Here is a 21498-nt window from a genome sequence, read left to right as displayed (position 1 = left end):
TCTATAGACGGATCCAGATTTTAGAACTAGTCTCTTTAAGGGCTTTAAAAAAAGTTACAGGACCTGTTCTATATTACAAGAGAATAAAGAGACATAATGACCAAATGCAACTGTGAACTTTGATTTAATTCCTGGTTTAAAAAATGATAGCTATAAAAATAGGAACTATTAGAATAGTTTGGATATAAACATTTTAAATGACATTAAGGAAGTGATGTTAATTTTAGGTGTGGTAATGGTATCTTTGTGTAGAAGAATGCTAATAATTTTAGGAGTTTATGCTGAACTATTTTGAAGTAAGAACTATTAACTTAATTAATAGTTTACAATTTAATTTCAAATGATTTAGAAAAAAGAACAATATATATATAAATACCTAAATGAATACAGATGAAACAAATAGACCAAATGCCAATAACTGTAGGTAAAATATAGGTAGTGGGTATATGAGTGTTCATTGTACTATTATATAAATTTTATGCTCAAAATTTTTCCTAATTAAAATGTTAGAAAACTATCGAATGCCCCACCCACCCATATTAGAGCTACCTGTAATTGTCATTAGAATTAAAAAATTCCAGCCCAGTGGAAATTGAGTCCAAATTTCTACAGTACAGATTCTCGCTACTCAGTTCAGAAGTTTGCACAACTGCAAAAGAAATATATCAAAGGACCATTGTTGAACCAGTTGTTTCACTTAAAAGTTACCCCATCTGTCCAATGTTTGCTGAAGGTTAAAATATAAAAAGTTGTTACTGAGTCCTTCATCTTTTACTGTTTTCATTTTATTTTCCTTTTAATAAAAAGCAGACAATTACTAAGTCCAAAAGGAATTAGTCCATTTAAGTATCCAGGTGCACAAACATAACCATAAACTCATTTTTATATAATAAATTAAGAACTTACGTGTTTATCCAAAACACAGGGGGAAAAAACACAGTGGAAAGAAGAAAAAAAAAAAAAAAGCCAGCAGGAGGACAAGGAATTAATACTCAGAAGTTAACTGGAAAAGGTCCTTTAAAAACCAATGAGTTAAATTTGCAAGTTTAGTAAAATTTTACTTCCTTCTGTACCTCCATAATAAAAATATTATCTGGAGATAAGTGCCTGTTTAAAAAAAATTGAGTGACATTCTCGTCATTAACACATCCAAACTATACTTTTTTACAATATAAAGAACATTTCTCTTTCTATCCTGCACTTATGTTTTTATATCATGAATTTCCTATAAAGTTTTCATATCAGAATAAACATAATTCAAATTTATTGAACATAACATATAATTTAAAATATAAGTTTTACTTCACACCACTAGAAATTTAAATTAAAAGTAATCTGATTCATCATATGAAGATACTCTGTTAGTGAGGCTGTAGCAAAAACAGGTATTCTACATTACTGGTAAGAATAAAAATGCTACCACCCTTATCAAGGAAAAATGTGGTATTATTTAGCAAAATTATACACAGCAATCCCACTTCTGAAAACAATGCAGAAAAAATAAAAAGAGATAAGCGCAAGGTTTTCCACTGCAGGGTCATTTATAACAAAAGAGTGGCAACGATGTAATCAATCATTCATCAGTAAGGAACAGTATGAATGAACTATGCTGCATATATAAGCAATGGATTACTAGGAACCTGTAGAAAGAGAATAGAAATATTTTTATATTCTGGTATGGAGTGATCACACAGATATAACGTTACATAAAAAGAGTAAGGTGGAAAATTATATAGTATATTATGGTTTATCTAAGAAAAAGAAAGATATATACTTGTGTATATACTTGTATATGTATGGATATATATATGGACATATATATGGATATATATTGGACATATATATATATGGATATATATCCATATCCGCTTATATTAAAAAATTGAATTTTTTAAAGTAAACAATGGCAAAGGGAAAAAGACAGGGTTGAAGAGAAGAGATAGAAATAAAAATTAAACTTCTCTGAATATAGCTTCTTTTAATAGACTCAACTTGAACTATTTACATATTTATAAAACCAAAATAAAATGAAAATAAATTAACCAAAATTTATATCCAGTTAGTGTAATAACCACACAGAGAAAAACTATTCCAAGTGACTTTTTAAAAACAGTAATATAATACATCACTACTGGTATATGTCATAAACATAAATATAGTTGCCAAAAAAAATCTTAAAGTATTTCCAGTAATCATATTTGTGGTGGTAGTATTGATACTGTTATTCTGAAACTTTCATGTGTGCATTCTAAGATAATGTAATTATGTGATAGTCTAATCCCTACATTCCCAGTGCCATTGAGAATAGGACTCTCAGCATACAAAGAAAAGAAACATGAATGTTAACATAGATTACTTTACGTTAAACACATGTACTCTTGAGTCTGAACTGGAACTCAATATAAATTCAGTCATGACAATATATTTTCCTTGTTATATCCACTGAAAAGACCTAAAAATGATGACCAGTCTAGTAGCAATGAATATCCCTTGTCCCCAGACTGTAGTCATGGATAAATACCTGATTTCAGGTCTGAGGTAGGAGGTATACAAGATAAACCAAGAACATGTTGTCAAACTAAAAAATACACTTTTAAACAACTCATGTATCAAAGAAGGAATCAAAGGGAAATTAGAAAGGACTTTCAACTGAACAAGAGGGAAAACACTACATTAGAATTTGAGATCAGTTAAACAATTTGTCTCCCAAATGTATTCGACTGAAGAATTTGTCCCTAGATATTTGTAATGAAACATATTAAAATCACAAGCCAAAACATCATATTAGTTAACAGAAAATTGTTCTGATGATACATGCAGTAAAAGGAAACATTACAGTTCACAGGAAATTGTTCTGATATATGCAGTGAAAGGGAACTGAAAGTATCATTTCGAAATTCATCACATCACATAAATTTGGTAAAATATAAGTCCAACAAATTGCAATGAACTCCTCTCACTGTCTTGTCCTTTGTTTTACATTTGCTCCAATATGACTTGATATTTTGGGTATGCATGCCTAGAGGTGACAAAAAACAGAAGTAGGATCATTATGGTTAACCTCAGCATGCTGAAAACCAAGGAGAGGCTAAATGTTATTAAATGCAGCCCGTGAATGGGAATGAATAGTAGAACCAGGCTGAATTACACACTGCAAAATAAGTAGCAATGTTTGGGCCGAACGGTCACCAACAATTTCCAAATAACCAATAGTTCGTTGATGGGTAGTATTTACAGTACCAAAACCCCATATTTCCCCTCTCTGGAGCACTTCTGCAATGATACCTGATTCTGTGACTAAAACAGAAATCACTGATTTGCAAGTAATGACCTGGACCACCAAGCTGTATCAGATGCAGTTCAAAGTAATGCTTGCATACTTTGTGACAGAAATTGTAGATATTGACCATAGAATAAGTTGAAATTCCAGTAGTAGTAGTAGCTGCTTTCCCTGTGACTGCTGTAGACCATAAGAATAGAAGATGAAGCCACATTTTCCAGGGAAATGTTGGGTTTTACAGAAAGAGATTCAAAGAGAGACCCATGACAAATGGCAATTGCTGTAAACATATTTCCAAGAATAGCCATTTTTGCTTTAAGACATCAATGGCTGGCAGGTTAGAAGCACTGAAAATCACAGGTTTCAGTGCATCTTGAAATAAATATCCAATGAAATGAACATTTTCTCAAAAATAAAACCACTCAAAAAATTAAATTTAAATTTGGTCAACAGGGGTTATTCGCAACTGATAAATATGACCCAAAGGGACAAACTGCTCAACTGAAGAACTGGTGAATTTAACTCACAGAGACAAATTGTTCAACTGATTCCCAATTTGTGGGATGTCACTAAAGTAGTTCTTGGGAGAAATTATGTTATTTAATTCCTACATACTAAAAAAAGATCTTAAAGCAACTACATAAATTTCCAACTTAAGAAACTTAAAAACAAACAATAAAAAATTAAACCAGACATAAATAGAAGCTCATAATAAAGATCAAAGTAGAATGAATGAAATAGAAGACAAAAAGCCACAGGAAAAAAATCACTGAAACTAAAAGCTGGCTCTTTAAGAATATTGATAAAATTGTTAAACCTTTGCCAGACTGATCAGGAATAAAACAGGAAAGACACTGATATTACACTATATAATATACTATATATTATATAATACACTAATATATAATATATTCTAAGATGCACTAATACTAGAATTACGAACATCAGAAATTCAAGAGGTAATGTTACTAAAGATTCTACAGATTTTTAAAGGATAATAAGGAAATATTATAAAGAACTACATGTCTATAAATTTGAAAACTTAGATGAAAAAAAAATCCTTGAACTACATAATCTACCATAGCTTTCTCAAAAATAAATAAATAACCTGAATAGTCCTATTAAAGGAACTGAATATGGAGTTAAGGCCTTCCCACAAAATCAACGAACCAGCTCAAACTTCAGGCCCAAATAGCTTCACAGATAAATTCTACCAAACATTTAAGAAAGAAATAATATTAATCCTACATAAACTCTTCTGTAAAATTGAAGGGGAGAAAATACTTCTCAACTTGTTCAAAAAGGCTAGCATTACCCTAATACTAGAACCAAAGACATTATAGGAAAACTGAAAACCAACACCCCTCAGGAATACAGAGGCAAAAATTCTAAAATATACCCTTAAGCAAACTGAATCCAACAGTATATAAAAAGGACATTACATCATGACCAAGTGAGGTTTATCACAAGAATTCAGTTTCTTTGACATTTCAAAAAAAAATTAAACAATATAACTTACAGTACAAATTTAAAAAGAAGGTATCATCCATCTTAAGAGTGATGGTGAAAAAGCATTTGACAAATTCAATACTCATTCATGACGAAAAGTTGGCAATCGTGGTATAGAAGAGAACTTACTCTTTACTCCTAATATCAGAAATAAAACAAAGATGTCCACTATCACCACTACTCCTCAACACTGTACCACTGTACTACAGATTTTGGTCAGAGATATCAGGGAAGAAAAGGGAATAAAGGGCATCAGATTGGAAGAAAGAAGTAAAACTATCGTTTTTCACATGGCAGTCTATGTAGAAAGTTTAATGGAACCTACAAAATTTTTTACTAAAACTAAAAAGTGAGTTTAGCAAGGTTGAAGGATATAAGACCAATATACAAAAATTGACTATAGGCCACAGACACTGGAGAGGCCCCAGGCAGGCAGAAAACCTGGGCACTGGCTGCTGCTGCCCTGCCCTGCCTGCACAGAAGGCAGAAACCTAATCCTGCCACTACTGGGGGAGACCCTCACACAGCCTCCGTGGAGTTGGTCCACAACAGCCACCATCACAGCTTCTTCTAGCGCATGGATGGCTTCCTGCCACAGTGACATCCGCGATTACCATGCAGGTGGTCCATGGCATATCTAACTTCATTGACACAAGGAGAGTCACTTGAGGAACATGGAAAAAAGGAAAAGATCTTCCCCATCAAAGTCCACTCCAGGGTAACAGAACAAGCAACTGATCTATCAAATGACCAGAAATCAACATAGAGATATTAGAAATACAAAAACAAAACAACCTCCCCGCAAAAAAAAAAACCCAGAAAATACAACACCACCAAAGAAATTTAGTAACTCTCAAGGACCAGACCCTACAGAACAAGAAAGACTTAAAAAGGCTGAAAATGAATTCTGAGTAACTATCTTAAAGAAACTCAATTAGGTAAGAGAGGACTCAGACAACACAATGACAAGAAAAAATAACCAAGATATGAAGGAGGAAATTTACAAAGAGAGTAATACCTTAAAAAAGAATGTAGCAGAACTCCTGGAACTGAAAGACTCATTCAATGAAATAAAAAACACAATGGAGCGCTTAAGCAGCAGATTAGAGCAAGCAGAAGAAAGAATTTTTCAACTCAAAGGTGGTCTTTATGAAATAATCCAGGCAGAGAAAAAGAAAAAACAATCTAAAAAATGAAGAAAGTTTAAGAGAGCTAGCAGACAACCTTAAGCACACAAACAACCAAATCATGGGTTTTCCAGAAGAGGAAGGAGGTAAAAGCATTGAACGTCTATCTATTCAATGAAATAATGACAGGAAACTTCCCAGAATTTTCCTGGAAAGAAAAGCGGATGACATATTCTAAACACTAAAAGAAAAATCAGCCAGCCAAGAATACTATACCCAGCAAGGTTATCCTTCAGAAACAAGGGAGAAATAGTATATTTGCCAAACAAACACTGTGGGAGTTCATCACCACAATCAGCCCTGCAAGGAATTCTCAAGGGACTCCTGCATCTGGAATATGAAAAACAATAACCACTACCACAAATTCATAAGAAAGAACAAAATCCACTGATAAAACACAAATGCAAATGAGAAAGAAAAAGGAAACTAAATCTTACCACACACCCCCCCAATACAAACTTTTAAGACAAACAATACAATGGGAAGAAAGGAACAAAAGATATTTAAAACATCTAAACAAAAAGCAATAAAATACCAGGAGTAAGACAATTTCTCTCAATAACAACCCTACGTAAATAGATTACACTCTCCACTCAGAAGACACAGATTGACAAATTGGATCAAAAAGCTAGACCCAACTATATGCTATCTTCAAAAGACTCACATCGCCTGTAAAGATGCACACAGACTGATAGTGAAGGAATAGAAAGAGATATATACCACACAAGTGGAAACCAAAAATGAGCAAGAGTAGCTATTCTTAGATCAGATAAAATAGACTTTAAACCAAAAACCATAAAAAGTGACAAAGAAGGCCACTACATAATGATAAAGGTATCTATCAAGCAAGAAGACACAACAATCATAAAATATGTATGCACCCAACACTGGAGTGCCCAGACATACAAAGCAATACTATTAGATCTAAAGAAAGACATAGACCCCAATATGATAATAGAGGGGGGAACTGAATACCCCTCTCTCATCATTGCACAGATCATCCAGGCAACAAATCAACAAAGAAACATAGGAGTTAAACTACACTTTAGACCAACTGCACCTGGTAGATATCTACAGAACAGTTCATTGAACAACTACAAAATATACATTCTTCTCATTAGCACATGGAGCATTCTCTGAGAGACCACATTCAGGTCACAAATCAAGTCGCAATAACTTTAAAAAAATTTGAAATCATCTCAAATATCTTTTCAGACCACAACAGATTAAAACTAGAAATTAATAACAATCAAAACTGAGGACTCTATACAAATACGTGGAAATTAAAAAACAGGTTCCCGAATGGCCTATAGGTCCAAGATGAAATTAAACAGGGAATCAAAAAATTTCTAGAAACCCACAAAAATAAAGACACATTATATCAAAACCTGTGTGATACTGCAAAAGCAGTATTAAGAGGGAAGTTTATAGCAATTAATGATTACATCAAAAAAAACAGATGTCAAGTGAACAACCTAATGCTATACCTCAAAGAACTGGAAAAACAAGAACAATACAAACCCAAAGTTAGTAGACAGAAAGAAATAATTAAGATCAGAGCAAAGCTAAATGATATAGAGACTCAAAAAATGATACAAAAGATCGATGAAACAAAAAGTAGATTTTTTTTTTTTAGAAAATAAACAAAATAAACAAATCACTAGCTAGGGTAACAAAACAAAAGAAGAGAGAAGACCCAAATGATAAAAATCAGAAATGAAAAAAGGAGACATGCAACTAATACCACAGAAATACAAGAAACCATGAAACACTATTACAAACAACTATGCAAGAAATTTGAACACCTGGAGGAAATGGATAAATTTCTGGACACATAACAAACTAACCGAGACTGAACCAAGAAGAAACAGAAAATCTGAAAAGACCAGAAAAGGCAACAAGATTGAAGCAATAATCAGCAGTCTCTCAACAAAGAAAAGCCCAGGACAGGATGGCTTTACTGCTGAATTCTATCAAACATTTGAAGAAGAATTAAAATCAATTCTCTTCAAACTATTCCAAAAAATTAAGAGAGGCCACTCTCTCAAACTCATTCTATGAGGACAGCATGACTTTGATACCAAAACCAGACAAAGATACAACAAAAAAAGAAAACTACAGGCCAATGTCATTGACAAACATAGACACAAAAATCCTCAACAAAATACTAGCAATCAGAATATACAGCAACACATCAGAAAAGTTATATAGCACAATCAAGTGGGATTCATCCCAAGTATGCAAGGATGGTTGAATATATGCAAGTCAATAAATGTGATATACAGCATCAACAAAGTCAAGGATAACAAACATATGATTATCTCAATAGATGCAGAAAAAGCATTTGAGAAAATTCAACATTGCTTCATGATAAACTCTCAGCAAATTAGGTATAGAAGGAATCTATCTCAACACAATAAAAGCCACTTACGACAAGCCCACCACCAACATCATCCTGAATGGGGAATATCTAAAGGCTTTTCCCCTAAAAATAGAAACAAGACAAGGATGCCCACTATCACCACTCCTATTTAACACAGTACTGGAGTACTAGACAAAGCAATCATGCAAGAGAAAGAAATTAAGGGCATCCAGATTGGAAAAGATGAAATCAAACTGTCCCTCTTTGCAGATGACATGATCCTATATATAAAAAAACCTAAAGATTCTACCAAAAAACTCTTAGAGCTGATTAAAAATTTCAGTAATGTTGCAGAATATAAAATCAACGACCCCAAATCAGTTGCGTATATATTCTCCAATAACAAACTAACAGCAAGGGAAATCAAGAAAGCAAGCCCATTTACAATAGTAACCAAAAAAATAAAACACCTAGGAATCAACCCAACAAAGGAGGTGAAAGATCTCTACAATGAGAACTAAAAATCACTACTGAACTGAAAGGAATTAAAGAAGACACAAAAAGATGGAAAGACATTCCATGCTCTTGGATTGGAAGAATCAACATTGTGAAAATGTCCATACTTCCTAGAGTGATCTACAGATTCAATGCAATCTCCATCAAAATACCAATGACATTCTTCACAAAAATAGAAAAAACAATCCTAACATTCATATAGAACAACAAAAGACCCCAAAATAGACACAGGAATCCTAAGCAAAAAATAAAAAAGGCAGAGGCATCATACTACCTGACTTCAAATAATACTACAAAATTTTATTAATCAAAACGGCACGGTAGTTGAATAGAAACAGACTCTCAGACCAATGGACTAGAATAGAGAACCCAGAAATCCACACACATGCTTACAGCCAACTGATTTTGGACAAAGGCACCAAGAATGTACATCAGCCTCTTCAATAAACGGTGCTGGGAAAACTGGACACCCATATGTAGAAGAATGAAACTAGACCTGTATCTCTCACCATATACCAAAATCAACTCGAAATGGATTAAAGCATTATTATTAAGACCCAAAACTATAAAACTACTCAAGAAAACATACGGGAAACTGAACTTCAGGAAGTAGGGCTAAGAAAAGTCTTTAGGAATATGACACCCAAAGCACAGGCAGCAAAGGAAAAAATAAATAAATGGGACTATATCAAACTAAAAAGCTTCTGCACAGCAAAGGAAATAATCAATACGGTGCAATGACAACCTACAGAATGAGAGAAAATATTTGCAAACTATTCATCCAACAAGGGATTAACATCCAGAATATACAAGGAACTGAAACAACTATACAGTAAAAAAAAAAAAAAAAACAAACCTGAAGAACCCAATTAAAAAATGGGCAAAGGAGACAAATAGCCATTTTGTTGAAGGAAGACATTCAAATGGTCAACAGGTACATAAAGAAATGTTCAATATCACTTATCATCATGGAAATGCAAATTAAAATCAAACTGAGATATCATCTCACCCCAGTTATACTAGCTATAATAAAAAAGACTGAGAATAATAAATGCTTGCGAGGATGTGGAAAGAGGGGAACTCTCCTACACTGTTGGTGGGAGATTTGCTGAAGGGATGCATGTACTCCCATGTTTATCACAGCTCTATTTACAATAGCCAAGATATAGAACCAACCTAAAAGTCCATCGACAGATGACTGGATAAGGAAAATGTGATATATATACACTATTGAATATACCTCAGTCATAAAAAAGAATGAAATTCTGCCATTCACAGCAGCATGGATGAGCATTGGGAAAATTATGTTAAGCAAATAAATCATGCACAGTGGGAAAAATACCACATGTCCTCACTCATAAGTGGGAGCTAAAAGAAAAAGAAGGAAAGACAGAAACACCACAGTGGTGCTTTGGACTTGCAGATGGAGAGAACATAGGTAGGGTTGCCAGAGGGTGGACGGATGGAGGGTGTGAGAGGCTAGAGAGAGGTTGGGTGGGGGACATGAGGAATAATGGCAATTTGTGGTAATGGGCATACTGATAATACTGATCTGATCATCACATCTTGGACACAGGTGGTGACAGTCAGCTTTGTACCCCAGGAACATGCAAAAAATGAAATAAAAAACCCTATTCCTAAAAGCATTAAAATATGAAATGGGGGTAAATATGCTAAAAATATGTACTGTATCCAGTACACTGCAAACTGCAAAGCACTGTTGAGAGATTTTAAAGAAGACCTAAATAACAGAGAAATATATTTTGTTCATATATTGGAAGAATCGATACTGTTATGATATCGATACTACCATAATGATCTACAGATTCAGTGCAATCCCAATCAAAATCCCAGCAGGTAATTTGCAGAAATCATACAGAGCATGTTTTTCAATTGCAATATAATTAGATTAAGGACAATAACAGCAAGACACTCAGAAAGTGCTGAAACATTTGGAAATTAAACAACACAAAAAAATAAGCCACAGGTATAAGATGAAATCACAGGGAAATTAGAAAACATTTTGAACTGAAGAAAAATGAAAACACAATATATCCAAGTTTGTGGAATGCACCTAAAACAGTGCTTAGGAAAAAAATGTCTCCTTAGAAAAGATAAAGATCTAAAATCAGTAATCTGAGTTTCTATTTTAAGAAGCTAGGAAAAGAAGAGCAAATATAATCCAAAATAAGTGAAAGGAAGGAAATAATAAAGATAAGAGCAAAAGTCATTAAAATAGAGATTTCTGTTTTTAACCATGCTAGAATAACTTAAACTACAAAATAATGGGAAATAATATATGAAACAATCATTTTCAGACATTGGACAACAGAAGTACAGAACAGTAATACCTAAGAGAAAGCAAATAAACAAGGTGAGTTCTGAGATTGTCCCAGATTGCTGCCCAGAGAGATATTCCACCCCACAGTACAAGGAGGAAGCAAAACAGAGCCCAACTTGAGGAGACAGAGTCAAGAATTCAAGCAGGCCAATATGGCTAGAATTCAAAAAGCAGAGTGCCAGTGAGGAAAGAGCTGTCTACAGAGCTCAGAGATCTGCAAAGGGTTCCTCATAAGTTTTCATCTGAGAACTGATCAATGCATGCGAGTGAGGAAACTAACTCAGGTTGTAGAAATCACCATCAAGAAAAAGCAGGTAGAGTGATACCCTGAACTTACAAGGCTGGAAATATTTCTTGTTCCAAACAGCCAAAATGGAGAAACTTCATGAATATAAGGGGCATTGAGTAAAAGATGATACGATTGTTTATGTAGAAAATTCTAATAAATCTATTTTTAAAATGCTACTAGAACTAATAAATGACTGTAATAAGGAGCTTTTGAAATGAGGTTAGTGTGGCTGGGGAATTAAATTTATAATATATAATTTTAGTTCATTTGAATATACATTGCCAGTGATTAGTGGCTACCACACTAGACAGCACAGATTTGGAATTTATAAAGAACACTTAAAATTCAACAATAGAAAAATGGCCCAACAAAAACTGAAGAGATTTCAACCTGACACTTTACCAAAAATGATACACAGATGCTAAATAAGCCCATGAAAACATGCTCAACATCATCAGTCATCAGGGAAATACCAGTTAAAACCACAAAGAAATATAATGACACACACACAGAATGCCTAAAATTAAAAAGAATGACCATAGCAAGTGTTAGCAAGGATGCTGAACAACTGTAACGTTCATACATTGCTAGTGGGAATATAAAATGGTACAACCATTTTGAAAACAATTTGTCATTTTCTTAATATATCTACCTTACAATCCAGCTACCACTTCTTGGTATTTATCAAGAAATGAAAGTATATGTAATCAAGATACACACAAATACTCATACTTGTATGTGAACATACACAGCAACTTTATTTTTAATCACAAAACTCGAAGAAAACCATATCGTCCACCAGCATTTAAAAGGGGTAGCAAATTGTGGTCTGCTCACACAGTGCAATACCATTCAGCAATAGAAAGTGGCCCAGTATTTATATAAAATTCTCAGAAATGCAAACTAATTTATAGTAACATCAAGTAGATCACTGATTGCCAGAGGGTGGGCTGGAGGTATCAAAGGAGGATTGATTACAAAGGCATACAAGGATACTTTGGAGGTTATATAAATGTTCATTATCTTAATTGCTGTATTCGTTGCACAGGTGCCTAATGTATCAAAATCCATCAAATAGTACACTTTAAACATGTGCACTTTATTGTACATAATTACACTTCAATAAATCTTTAAAGACAAAAAGTAAGTCAATAAAATAGAAAGTAAATACAATCGAGAAAAACAACAAAACCAAATGCTGGTTTGTTGAAAAGATAAACAAAATTGATACACCTCTAGCTAGACTGACGTAGGGAATAAAAGATAATTTGGAAATCACCAATACCAAGAATAAAAGAATGATGATTATTATAGTTCCCACATACATCAAAAACATAAAAAAAGAATATTATGCTTAACTTTGTGTTGATTAAGTTGATAATTGGGATGAAATGTACACATTTCTTGAAAGACACAAATGAACAAAATTGACTCATGAAAGAACTGAATACCAAAATAGTTCTATATATATTAACGATAATATAATCTAAAATCTTCCCAGAAAAAAACTCAAACACTAGATAATTTCACTGATAAATTCTACCAAACATTTTAAGAAGAAATAATGACCTTCCCTCACACACTTTCAAAAGGAGGAGGTAACACTTTCCAACCCATTTTATGAGGCCACCATTATCCTAATACCAAAACCAGACAAAGATGTTACCAGAAAATTACAGACCCCTATCTCACATGAACACAGACAGAAAAATAATTCATAAATCATAACCCCCTTCTAAACACAAAAATACATCAGATAAATCCAAACTGAAGGACATTCTACCAAATTATCTAGCCAGTGCTATTCAAAATCATCATCAAAAACAAGCTAAGTCTAAGAAACTGTCACAATCTAGAGGAGATTAAAGAAATATGCTGACTAAATCTAATGTGGTATCCTAGATAGGATCTTGATACACAAAAAAAAAAAAAAGATAAAAACTAAGAAAATCTGAATAAGGTATGGCCTTTAGTTAAAAATGTTGGTTCATTAGTTATGACAAATATACTGTAATATTGTCAAATATAAACAATAGCGTTCCCTGGTTGGGGGCTGTGCAGAAACTGCTTTTCTAAAGCTTTTCTCTAAATCTAAATTATTCCAAAATAAAAAGATTATTTAAAAAATGAAATAACATAATTCACCAAATTAAGTCTGAAAACCCTCACAAAACCCCAACATGATCATATCAAAGTTGCAGAAAAAGCATTTGACAAAATTCTACACTCATTCATGATAAAATACTCAATTACTGGAATTAAAGGGCACTTCGTACTTCACAAAGGGCATCTTCCAAAAAAATTCTAAAGGTAGCATACTTAAAGTTGAAAGACTGATATATTCCTACCTAAGGTCAGGAATAAAGAAAGTATATCTTCCTTACCATTTCTGTTCAATAATATACTAGAAGTTCTAGCCAGTACATTATGGCCAGAAAAGAAAATAAATATCAAAAATTAGAATGGAAGAAATAAAACTGTTTTTATTCATAAAGAAAATGAATGTGAACAAAGACTATACTGAGAAATCTACATTAAAGCTAATAGAATTTTATTTAAAAAGAGCTAATAGAATTTAATAAGTGAACTTAGCAAGGTTAAAGGATAAAAAGTTAATAAAATCAATTGTATTTCTACATATTAGCAATGAGCAAATGGAACATAAAATTTTTAAAATAGTCACAATACCAACAAAACAAGATACTTTGGAAAGCAAAGTAATGAAAATATATACATACAGATTGATGGAATAGAATTGACTCCAGAAGTAGACCTATACATACAGGTCAATTGATTTTTCACAAAGGTTCCAGAGTGAAAACACATGTCCTCTTTTCCCAATCCAATTGGGGAATAATAAAAACTTAATTAAACATAATTAAAAACTTTTGCTCCTCAAAAAAAAAAAAATACTGTTAAGAAAATAAAAAGACAAAGACAGGTTTAGAGAAAAAATTCTCAATATTTATACTGGACAAAGGAGCTATATCCAGAATATATAAAGAACTCTTACAATTCCCTAAGTTTATAAATTAAAAAATGGGCAAGAAATTTAAACAGATCACAAAGAAAAACATATGAACAGGCAATAATTCTATAAAATGATGCGTGATATCATTTATCTCCAGGAACGTGAACATTAAAACCACCATATGCCCACTAGAATGGCTAAAATTTTTTAAACTATCATTGCTAAGTTTTGGTGAGGATGTAGAACACCTGGAAATCTCATACATTGCTGATGGGTATGTAAAATTGTACAACCATTTTAGAAAACAGTATGGTAGTCTCCTTTAAAGTTAAACAAATACTATATGATTCAGGAATTCAACTCTTAGGTATTTACCCTGAGTGAAGACAATGTCCACATAAAGACTCGCATACAAATATTCTTAACAGCTTTCTTAATAATAACCCCAAACTGCAAGCAACTCAAATGTCTATTGACACATGAATGAGTAAACTAATTGCGGTATACAATGTGCAATGGATACTACTTGGCAATAAAAAGGAACAAACTTCTCCTACATACAACATAGATGAATCTCAAAAACATTCTGCTGAGCCCAAAGAGACGGACACAAAAGAATATACGGGACAGAGAGGGATATTTCCATTTGATAAAAAGTACAATACACCAAAAAGATCCTACACTTTATGGACCTAACAATATAGGTTCGAAACATATACAGCAAGAAATTAATAGAATAACAAGTTTGTGAGTCCACAATTGAAGTGGGAAACATTTCATAGCTCTTTTGGCAAGTGACAGAGTAAGAGGATAAAATATTAGGAAGAATATTGATTATTTATATAACTGGTAATACTTCACATACATACATGTAATACTCATAAAAACCTAACTATATATCAAGTCATAAAAAATTTCTTAAAATCAGATACCATACTACCATATTCTCTGGTACAGGCCATAAACTTAGAAATTAGCATTAAAAATTATGGCCAAAAGTGAAAACAAAAGAAAATAATATAAAATAAAATAAATAAAATTTCCACTTTATACTAAAAAATATATGAAGTAATAAAATAATTACATTAAGCAATATAATTTATAGGAAGATTTAGCCTCCATGACTTAGAGATAAAAGTCAATGATTTGGTGTCTGAATCATTTCAGAATCATTCTGTCATTTTCATTTAAGCTGATGACCTGTCTACATGAAGCCACAACACATAGAACCTAATGGCCACATAAGATTATAATAGTAACAATGACATTTCTTTACCCAGCTCCTAGGAATGGTCTTTATCTTAAGATACAGAAAATTCTCAAAATTGAATTGATCTTATTGAGGCAATCTAGTATGCTGGCTAAGATAACAAACTTTAGAGTCAGAGAGAAGTAGATTTAAATTTCAACTCTGCTACTTAATAGTTGCAAACATAAGATAACTTATTTTAAACCTCTAAGATTAAATATCTTTATTTGGAAAATAGAAAAGCTGCCAAACAATGTATACACAAAATATTAGCGTAAAACCTGGCATATGGTTCTGCCTTTTGTAGCAACACAGATGAGTCTGGAGAAAATTATGTTAAGTGAAATAAGCCAGACAAGGAAAGAGAAATGCCACATTTTCATTCATTAACTGGGAGGAAAGGAAAGGAAAGGAAAAAGGAAAGGAGAAAGGAAAGGAGGGGAGGGAGGAAGAAAGGAAGGAAGGAGGGAGGGTAGGAGGGAAGGAAGGAAGGAAGAAAAGACCACAACAATACACTGAACTTTCAGAAGGAGAGAACAAATGCTAGGACACTAGAGGGAGAGGGGAGGGAGGGAAAGGGTTTGGGAAGTGAAAGGTTGGGTAAAGGGCATAAAGAAAAATGATAATTTGTAATAATGAAATGCTAATAATTAAAAATAAAAATTAAAAAATCTTGTACTTCGCAATATGCAAATAATTTTAAGAATTTGATAATATATAAATAACTCATAACTCATTAATAAAAATTCAAATAACCAATTAAAGATGGTTTAAGTTTTAAATATAAATTCCCTCCCAAAAGATACACAAATAGCAAATAAACACTTGAAAATATGCTCAATATCATTAGGGAAACACAAATCAAAACCATAATAAGTAACCTCTTCACACACACAAAGACGGCTATAATCAAAAAGACAGAAAATAATGTTTTGGTAAGTATGTGGAGAAATTGGAACCTTCATATATTGCAGGTGGGAAGGTAGAATGGCGAAGCTGCCTTGAAAAATAGTTTGGCAGTTCCTTAAAAAGTTAAACACAGTGTTACCATAAGACCCAACAATTCTATTCCTAGTATATATCCAAGAAAAATGAAACAGATGTTCACACAAAACTTGTAAAAGAATGTTTACAGCAGTGTTATTCATAAATAGCCAAAAGGTGGAAACAACCTAATTTTCCATCAACTGATGAATAAAGAAACAAAACGTGGTATCTATCCATATAATGGAAGGTTATTTGGCAATAAAAAATTAACGAAGTACTGATAAATGCTACAACATGGATGAACCTTGAAAACACTACACTAACTGAAAGAAGCCAGTCACAAAAAACCACATGGCATATGATTCCAGTTATATGGAATGTCCAGAAGAGGCAAAGAAAGGAAGAAACAGAAAATATAAGAAACAGAAAATAGATGAGTGGTTGCTTAGAGCTAGCAATGGAGTGGGGGTGGGTGGGAGAGAATGAGGAGTTACGGTTAATGGCTACAGGTTTGTTTTTGGAGTATGAAAATGCTCTAAGATGGTGGTGATGGTTGCACATCCCTGTCAATATAATAAAAACCACAGAAGTGTATGCTTTTAATGGCTAAGTTAAACAGTATGAACTGTATCTCAATAAAGCTGTTTTTCAAAAGAAAGAATGTTGTCTGGTCCCTTTTCCAACAAATTACATGATCTGAGAAATCACATTTTTTATTTATAAATGAGAATAGTATCTGTTTCTATCTTTCCACCTCCAGCTATAAGAATACATAAAAGGTATGCGACAGAAACATTTTAGAAAGCTAGTTTCTTCATAGTTTGAAGATGACTGTGTTAGTTGTCTATTGCTGCCTAACAAATTACCCCAAAACATAGCAACTTAAAACAACAAATATTTATTATCTTATACAGTTTCTAAGGGTCAGTAATCAGGGAGTTCCTTAGCTGGGTGGGTATGGCTCATATCTCTTATGAGGCTGCAGTCAAGCTTTCATCTGGGGCTGCCATCTCTGAAGACTTGACTGGCATTGGAAAGTCTGCTTCCAAGCTCATCATGTGGCTGTTACTCGGAGGCTTCAGTTCCTCTGCTGTGGGTCTCTCCACAGGACTGCTCATGAAATGGCATCCCCCAGATCAAGTGATCAGAGAAAGAGAGTGTGAGAGCAATCAAGAGGGAAGCTTCTTTTATAACCTAAACTCAGAAGCCACACAACATCACTTTTGCCAAATCCTATTGGTTACACAGATCAATTGTGATGCAACGTAGAAGGGGATTAGGGGCCAACCCCGTGGCGCACTCGGGAGAGTGCGGCGCTGGGAACCCAAGCAGTGCTCCCGCCGCGGGTTCGGATCCTATATAAGGATGGCCGGTGCGCTCACTGGCTGAGCGCGGTGCGGCCGGTCAAAAAAATGACAAAAACAAAAAACAAACAAAAAAAAAAACGCAGAAGGGGATTAGGCCAGGGTGTGACTACCAGGAGGTGAGAACCACTGGGGGCCACTGTGTAGGCTGGCTATTAAAATAACATTATGATAATAAACAGACAAAAGATCCCACATAAGCAAATGTTTGAGCTTTGCACTGAAAGAGGATACTACTTATTCCTCAGCAGTGTGACAGATGCACTCTCGGAGATGTATTAAGAGTTGCAATAAAAGGGTTTGCAAGGACCATTTATATTGTTTTCCATTCTACTTGTTGCTGAGTTGCTATCAGAATAAAGGAACACAAAATTGTAGAGTTGAGGGCTACATGAAATATTCAGTCAACTTCAATCCACCCCTCCCCCATCACTGACAGATGAAGGAAAAGTCCCAGTCACAGAAAGGATAGGTGACTCTACCAGGGTCATATAGCACTAGAGCAGGGACCCAGAATCCACTCTCTGTGTCTTCCCATTACACTAGGAACTAGGTGTCAGAAAACTAATGGCAGTGATAATATACATGATATAGTAAATGTGTGAGCATAAAGTCAACATACATTAAATAGCTGCTTACTCCAGAATTGACATTTCTTTGTGTGGCTTTTCAACACTGGCAGTGTTATACTATGTCAGGCAGCTGCAGACTCATCCCTTTTTCCATTCCAACTGAGAGCTGACCTACTTAGCTAGGGGAATAAAGAAATCAATCATTCAGTTCAGCTAATATTTACAAAATATCTGTTCTATAGCCAGCACTGAACATTTAGATTTGGAAAAGCAGAAAATACGGTCTCTTCACTCAAAGAGCAGACAGTCAAGTTGAGAAGATAAGCCTAAACCTGGAACACCCAGAAAACTAGACATTATGTGACAGGGTACCAGACAGATTGATATATTTTAATGATTTTATTTAACAAAAACTTATATAGCAATCACAATATGCCAAATACATTATAATATTAACACTTTTAATCCCCTTTGAGGTCACCCCATTTTACGAGGAAAGGGAGGCCTGAGGAGGTTAAGTAACTGCAAAAATTCTCACAGCTGGTAAGAAGATCCAGGGTTCAAACCCAGGAAGAATATGGCTCCAGAGTCCAAACTTTCTTAACCACAGTAATAAGCTTCTTGCTAAAAGTAACAATTATTCTTCTGCTTCCTTCATATGTCTTTTTCTCAAGGTTCTGACGGAAAGTCAATCAAGAAATGCCAAAACTCCTTTGAGAAACCCTAACTTTCAAGCTGTACAGGAGAAGGCATTTATCTTGCAGTGAAGATGTACTACAGTGAGGATGTCTTAGGATAGCCTGCTATCCCATGAACAATGGTGAAGAAGGATGAATAAACATGCATTAATGAGAGAGTGCTTTGCTGGTGCCAAAATGAAAGATAAAATTGAATCAGAACTGTGATTAGAAAATTATGCTAAAGTTGGAATGAAGAAATTAAATGGATGTGCTGTCCTGCAAGTACAAAAATAAATTTTTACCCTGTCAAAGCCCACTAGAACGTGGGGAGACAATATAATCTCCTAAAGATTTCCTCCCAGCATCATACCATAAAAAATTAGCACATTGTACCAGGAACAAATGTATTTGATTGTTTTTAATGAATATAGAAAGCAGTTTAAAAAGAATAAAGTGATATGTGGGCCTGAGAAAACTTTTGACTAACAAAGCAATGAAGTCCATTTTGGTAAAAATTTGCCAATTTTGCCACTAGCATAAATTTCACAAATAATACCAATCAACAAGAAAGTCTCTTATGTATTGGCTACCTGAAGGAGGTCAGGAAAGTCAGAAACTATTATGGTAACCTACTAAATTCCTCTCTCGGTTTGGAAATGGAGCCACTCCTTCATTCACTCACTCATCCAACAAATAGTAATTGAACTTCAAGTATGTACAAGGCATTATTTTATTAACAGATGTATGCTAGGACACTGAAGAGAACATGATATATAAGGTGATTCCAATGAAGTGTGATTGAGTGCTATGACTAAAAGATACGCAGGGTTCTATAGGAGCATGAATATTATTTATGAGGCATTTGAGGAGTTTCTGAAGCAAGTGACATTTGAGCCATGATTAGAGAGTATGGTGGGTTTAGGAAATTGTAAGCATTAGAATTCAGAGTATACAGAATGGGAGAAAATATTTGCAAATTATACATCTGACAAGGGATTAATATCTAGAATGTGCAACGGTTAGAGCTTGGTGTTGTAACACCAAGGTCAAGGGTTTGTATCCCTGTACAGGTCAGCCACAAAAAACAAACAAAAGCAGCAACAGAATATAGAAGGAACTCAAACAGCTTAACAGTAAAAAAATAAAAAAATCTGATTAGAAAATGGGTAAGGGGGCTGAATAGACATTTCTCAAAGAAGATATACAAATGGCCAACCAGTACCTGAAAAAATGCTCAACATCATTAAGCATCAGGGAAATGCAAATCAAAACCATACTGAGATATCATCTCACCCCAGTTAGACTGGCTATTGTCAAAAAGACAAAGAATAACAAATGCTGGCAAGGATGCAGAGAAAGGGGAATCCTTTTACATTGTTGGTGGGACTGTAAATTTTACAGCCATTATGGAAAACAGTATGGAGCCTCCTCAAACAACTACAGATAGAACTACCACACAATCCAGCAATCCAACTACTGTGTATATAACCCAAAGGAATGGAAATCATCATGTTGAAGGGATATCTGCACTCCCAAGTTCATCAAAGCTCTTTCTACAATAGTCGAGATACTGAACCAACCTAAATGTCCATCAACAATAACTGGATAAGGAAAATGTGGTATATATACACAATGGAATACTACCAAGCCATAAAAGAGAATGAAATTTTGCCATTCACAGCAACATGGATGAGCTTGGAGAAAATTATGTTAAGTGAAATAAGCCAGGCACAGAAAGAGAAATACTGCATGTCCTCATTCATAAGTGGGAGATAATAAAGACAAAGAAGCAACCAAGCATACATACCAGCTCTAAAAGGCTTTATAATTCCCATAAAGAATAGATCTTATTAAATAATCTCAGAACAAATGTCAAATTTCCTATTATTAATTAGAGAATTCTGGTACTAATAAAACAAACAACCCCACACGTAAAAAAATGTGATGCGAAACACTCTTCGTCTAATATAATGTTCCAAGCACATACCAATGTATAATACCAGAGTACTTCAAAAATTTCGTGGAAGAATAGAATTAAAAAACAATATGGATCTTTCCGTGAACTTTCTGAAGCACCCTCAAATAAAACTTAGCACTCACCTGGTACCAGGCCGCTTTTGTAAGGCTTTACCCAGGATATGAGATGGAGCACTCCTCCTCCTTTCTGCTTCCATTTTCTGTGAGGAAAAAA

The 21498-nt window shown here is 33.9% G+C and overlaps 1 pseudogene; it reads right to left on the bottom strand.

Moving 5' to 3' along the window:
* Positions 1–21498, bottom strand: part of LOC134374800 (rho GTPase-activating protein 20-like) — a 138584-nt pseudogene that overhangs the window by 73193 nt on the left and 43893 nt on the right.

Source organism: Cynocephalus volans, chromosome 4, assembly GCF_027409185.1.
Source record: "Cynocephalus volans isolate mCynVol1 chromosome 4, mCynVol1.pri, whole genome shotgun sequence".
Lineage (NCBI taxonomy): Eukaryota > Metazoa > Chordata > Mammalia > Dermoptera > Cynocephalidae > Cynocephalus > Cynocephalus volans.
This window is presented reverse-complemented; position numbering and strand designations above follow the sequence as displayed.